This window comes from Cygnus atratus, chromosome Z, assembly GCF_013377495.2.
Source record: "Cygnus atratus isolate AKBS03 ecotype Queensland, Australia chromosome Z, CAtr_DNAZoo_HiC_assembly, whole genome shotgun sequence".
In the NCBI taxonomy this organism is placed as follows: domain Eukaryota; kingdom Metazoa; phylum Chordata; class Aves; order Anseriformes; family Anatidae; genus Cygnus; species Cygnus atratus.
This window is the reverse complement of record NC_066396.1, coordinates 45,196,637-45,202,733: the sequence shown is the minus strand read 5'-3', so window position 1 is coordinate 45,202,733 and position 6,097 is coordinate 45,196,637.

Sequence of the window (6,097 nt, the reverse complement as noted above, 5' to 3'; positions counted from 1 at the left end):
GGCAGGAGCATAGGCAAAAGATAGGCAGTAATTCTACATTCCTGGATGGATCCAGAAGGCGAATCTTTTGATTGCAAATACCTACTCATTCAGATGTACTTCTGTTTGTAATAAATCAGGATTTTTTATGCATCTTCTCATTTTGAAGGTTTATTTTACTTCTGCTTTCCAAAGAGCTTTTTCTGTAAACCTGCATTTAGACAGCAAAGGCTTTGCTAATAAAAATAAGTATATTTTGGTGTTTGGCCAAATATGAGGATGAATCTTTGTAATCTTTGTCATACAGGAGGGAGAGGAATCACTAAATGTATCCTACTGGGTCCAGAAATTTCTGTATGCTGCATTCAGCCTAGTAACAAATCTAGGCAACACCACATAGACTTGTGATACAATATCATATGGTCCTAACTTTCTGCACTTGCCTCCTATGATTGTTGCTGTAATTTTCACAAAGAATGACTAAGGATTACACTGAAATATTTGAACTAATATAATGAAAATAATGGTATATAAGATTATGTGTACTTTTCTTGCAGTACAAACGGACTTGATCAAGGTCTGAAAACAATCATAAAAAATCACCTTCTTCAAAGGGGTGAATGGGAAGGGGACCCTTGCCAGGTCTTTCCATTGAGTTCAGTGAAGCTTCTCATATATTTATGTTTTTTTCACGTAAAAATTGGGAATGAAGGAAGAAGTAGGTCACTTGAAGATCAGTCCTAAACACAGCATTAAAAAAGACTTCTTTATCCCCTAAAATTGTGAAATTTCAATATACTGTATATTTTTGTTGTTGTTTTGAAACTTTGAAAATAACATGTTAAATGCTTTCTCTATGGTCCCAAAATAAAAGAAAACAAAGCATTTATATACATTTAAGAGGATAAGCTCCAGTTTGTACATGGTGACATGAATCTAGAATTCGGTACTTTAGGGAAGACAGAAATAAATATGTATCTTGATAAAACCATGTCAGTGTCAACATTATCATCTTGAGATGAGATTTTGAATGAGTTTTTTGACTGTGCTGCAAACGAAATCCTGTCTTTGAGCCAGACTCTTGAAGGACAGTAGAAAATGTGTCAAGATGTGGGAGCACTGTAACGTCGTGGTAGCAATGTGTGCCTGGGAGGTCATCCCTGTTAGAAACCTTTATTTATAATTCCCCTGAGACAAAATACCTGCAGTTATACCTGCAGGAGATAAAGCTTAATAAATATCATCTCTAAATATCATGTTCCAAGAAGATGTTTTGCCTAATAGTTTTAATGGTCTGTAAGTGGAAGCTTTAGCTTCTACTTTCTGCATGTGGAAGTGTATATTTCAAGATTGTTTTGCTGGTTTTTAAGAAAGGAGTGAAAGACACATTCCTTTTGGTATTGTTAATCATCATTAGAAATAAAAACAGAGGACAAAGTTTTTTAAAAAACAGTTCTGTGGTTCAGGAGCAAGAGTTTCATTGATTCATTGACATTAGTGCAGCCTTTCCAAATTTTTTTTTTTACTTTATTTCTCATAGGTTGTGTCTAGTCTTAAAATGACAAGATTCTGTTCTTTGGAAAAGGAAGTAATTTCTTTCTATGATAGTAGAATTATTTTTTTTTAAAAAAACTCCTTTTGTGCTTTATGTCCACTGTATCTCATAGCCTTTTTAATTAAATAGCCTCTATATTTCTGTATGGCTTCTTGTATTTTATGGCTTAGTATAAAATACTTCTTCAAACAGAACTACTACTGAATAGTACCACCCAAAGTAGAAAACATCAGGAAGTGAAAGTGGGACATCTGTTCTAGACATTTCATCATTGCTGATTTGAAAAAGAAGGAATAGGAATGGTTTGTTCATCACTTCATAAAGACTGTGTTTTCCAGTGATTAAACTGTATCCTCCTAAGTGTGATATTTGTGCAGCTGTTCGGCAAATAAGTATTGACTATAATATATGATAAACATTACATGTGGGCCAAAAGCTGAAGTCCCTGAGAGAAATGTTCATTCAATAAGAGGCCTGAGTCTGGAATGCAGTGGTTGTGCTTACCACTGGTATAAGTGCTCTGTCCCCATGGATGTATATTTTCCGATATAGCATGAAATGCAGCACACCTCTTCTCTTCTTGCCTCTCCACTCCAAATACTTATGAGGCCATGCCTATGGGCAGCTCTTTATACATTTGCTTTATGTGTGTGAGTAGTCCCAGAGGGGTGAAGAGACTCTTGCAGATAAGTGGCTGTATCTGCTCTGCTCACATCAGTGGGAGTCATTTTACAAATTTAATGGCAGTGGTGACAATTCCTGAAGACCCTCCTGCCTGCAGCTTGGCCTGATAGCACATAATAGAGCTACATGCTCCCTCATTTTATCTTGTATTTTCACCTTAGTTACCTAACCCAGGTTAAAGAACACACTTTTACCCTCCACACGGTGATAAAAGATCTGTATGTTTGCCACTGGAGACAAATAACAGCTTATCTGATATACAGGGACACTCGCAATATATTGTAGCATTGGCGCAGTCAGAGGTTAGTAATCAACACAGACTCAGTTTCCAAGGCTTAAAAGTCTTGTAATCCATGACAAGTGACATTTCCATATTTCTTGTCTCAGTTTTGTTTATGCTTGTGCATGCCATGTGAGTCATGCAGGATGTTGCTGAAGTTGAGCAATCGGCTCAGTGCAGATTTGTTTCTCTTGAGGAACAGGAGGATCTTGTTACTTGCTGCTCTTGCATGGCCACTCTATTAGAGAAGCCATGTTTTGACCTTTGGGCTCGTTATTTTGTGTAACGTGAGGCTGGGATCTTGCTGACTTGCAGTCTTCGGGCCTTCTTCCTTCACAGTGCATTTGTTAACCACCCATGCCTGAGCCTGGGGGAGTAGCAGTTGTGCCTTCTGCTGCATTTTGTAGGCCACCTGTCTCCTCTGAGTGTTGACCAAACACCACAAAAGATGTGTCAGCTGCTCTTGCTGACAAACTTGGCCCTGGTTAATGGAGAAACAGAAACTGGGGCAAAAAGGCAGAGCTCTTCACAGCCTGGGGAGTCAGGAGAAGAACTGCAGCCGGGCCTTTCTGCTTCCTCCAAAGCAGCACCTGTGTTTTGTATTCATGATAAAGCATAATAATAATGCCTCCAGCTGCTGCATTGCACATTGACAGAGTAGCTCTCCAAGGACTTTACAAGAGAGCTCAGTGTTGCTCCTGTTTTACACAGCAGGAAGAGGTGTGGGGAGGCAAAACAGCACATCCCAACATTTAGTCAGAAGGAGGATCCCGAGGAGGATCTCAGCCCCAGATGGGGGGTTATGACTTGAATCCACAGGGTATGAGTAATGGGAAACCTCTGTGTTTCATGGTTCGTTCAGCTGGAAGCCATCTAGCTGGCTCTGTGCCCTCCAGGCCATCACAGCCACAGGACAGGCCTCCTGGTGCACCTACACCTGGTGTCTGACCCACACCTGATTTTGTCTCAAGCTGTGGCCGTGGGGGGAAAAATGCCAAAAAACTGCCTGCAGACCCCATTGCCACAGGCACAGTCAGAAGAGCAGGCCACCATCAGTCTCAGCCCCCTCAGTCCAGGTGCCTTCATGGCGTGAGCCCCTTGGCCATGGCTGCAAAGAGGGCAAGGAGACACCACTCAGTCTGGGGGGCTGAGGCAGTCACCAGGCCCTGCAGTGTGAAAGCATTGCCTTAGTTGTAGCACAGCCTGGCAGGCCTTCAGGAGTGTTCCCAAAAAGGGTTTCTCTGTGGGTATCCCAAATAAGATGAAATCCACACCAAACAATTTGGGGTTCAAGAAAAGGCCCCAGTTTGCAGAAAATCAGATCTTTTTGAACTTCAGGCTACTTTTGTTATCACAAGATACAGCAGTCACTAAGGGCTTTGAGTGTGTAGACCAGGATAAAGTTGTAGATTATGTGTTTAAATTTTGACTGTATTATTATTATTATTATTATTATTATTATTAATTTTAAATTCTATTATTATTTTTTAGTTCCAAAATCTCTGCTGTTGAGTAAAGAGGTTCCCAGCTAAAACAGTTCACAGTCATGGCATGCAAATAGTACAGTTTTGACTCACACAGATTTTAGTTAGTGAACTAGACTTATGCTTAGGCAAAGGAGACAATCTCTCAGCAAAACAAAATTCAGTTAGCCAGTCTGTGAGGCTACTAGATTAACAAAAATGGGAACTACTCAGTGAAAGATAGCTTTTAACAATATGATGTACTCAATCAGTGGATTACATCAGTAACTGACTCAAAGCCTTACTTTTACAAAGATTGGAGCTGCAAATCTGTCTAGACAAGCAAATTACATCAGGAGAAAAAAAGAAAAAAAAAAAAACAACCTCTAAACCATTGAATCCTAATGTTGTAAACAGTCTGTTATCAAGACTGGTAACACAGACAGGGCCCTACTGTTCTCGAGGACCACCCACAAAGAGAAAGAATTTGATATGGCAGCTTGCCTGAAAATTTTATTTGCAATATAGTGGTATGTGGTAACAGCTTGAAGGAGTTGTCAGAGTGAGGAGGGCTTTGCTGAGGGAGCAACTGATGGGATTGGCCTTGACAGTGACTGCAGTATGCACTTGAGAAAATGTCAGTTCTCCTAAAACACACAGAGAAATGGAGAGGTTGCAAATGGCCTCCTTGGTGATTATACTGTGTCCTCTTGTCTCTCCCTTGTAACAGCACTTCAGAAACCTCAGATGAATCACAACCTGTGCGTAAAAGGCCAATATTTTATTTTGTTTTGTTTTGTTTTGTTTTGTTTTATTTTGTTTTATTTTATTTTATTTTATTTTATTTTATTTTATTTTATTTTATTTTATTTATTTTTATTTTATTTTTTATTTATTTCCAAAGATCTTTCTTGGTTGCGAGCATACTTGCAGGCACTATGCATGCTCTTTAAGCCATTATAGTATATTTCTTGGTACCTTTGGGTTTCTGGGGGTGAAGGCAGAGTTCAATATTACATCTAAGAGTTTTCCAAAGTGAGACAGACTATCAGTCACTGTCTGTGACTGCAGCAGAAGTGTGGCAGACATCTGGTATAAACTGCCGCTTGACATCCCCCTGCATCTCCTGGGACAGCCATGAGACAATGAGAGCTTTCTAAACCCCATTTTCAGTCTTGGATATCGAAGCTAGGTACCTAAATCCACACTTACACAGTTAGGTCCCCATTTTAGTGTGGTATGTGTGATTTACATTCAAATTGCTAGCAAGTTTGCTCAGAAAGTTGAGAAAGAGTGACAACAAAATACATCTGACCAGTCTCCTGCTTGGAGCTTGGTGTAATTTAACCTTTCACAAATGATTAAAAACAAGAGTAACTGAAATGTTTATATAAAACAGTTTCAAACCAAAACTATCTAAACTTCTCCTGATGTTTCAAATCTAAGTGAATCTGTGCATTTGTCATGAAAAACTGTAGCAAATGGACCAAAAAAGAAACAACCTGTAAAACAGCTCTGCTCTGCCCCTCCATTTTTTTTTTTAATTTTAATTTGTGTGTTTGTGTGTGTGTGTGTGTGTGTTTTACTTTTTGGTTGCCAAGAAAGAAAGCAGAATTTAAAAGAAAAAAAAAAAATCTGGCTAGCATTACTGGCTACTTGCACAGTGAAGAAAAGCACAGGAAAGGCAGCTGGCCCAGGAAGGCTATCACATTCCTCTCTCCCCTTCTCTTCCTTCTGCCACTCTGCAAACTTCCGAGCTGAACGGTGTGGAGCAGAGTGGAAAGCAAGGTCAAACACAGCTTTATATACTGAAGCCCAACTTGATAGGTTTGCTAGCACAGAGGGAGAGTGTAAAATCTACTGGAGGTAGACCTAGTGTAGTCTTTACCTCCCTGAAGTACTGAGGCAATTAGGATTGTTACTACCCTATGAATACATAAAAAATATGTTGGGATCTCCCAGGGAACCTTTTGAAGATGCTAAGGATGGGAAAATTCTGTGAGGCTGAATAATGATGCTTGCTACTGTTTGAGACGATAAAGGCAGGCCTATTTCAGCACAAACATAGACTTTGTGACCTAGAAGAAGTTGTTCTTCTTGCTACATTGTGATCACAGTATGTTTGTGCTGGGAAAA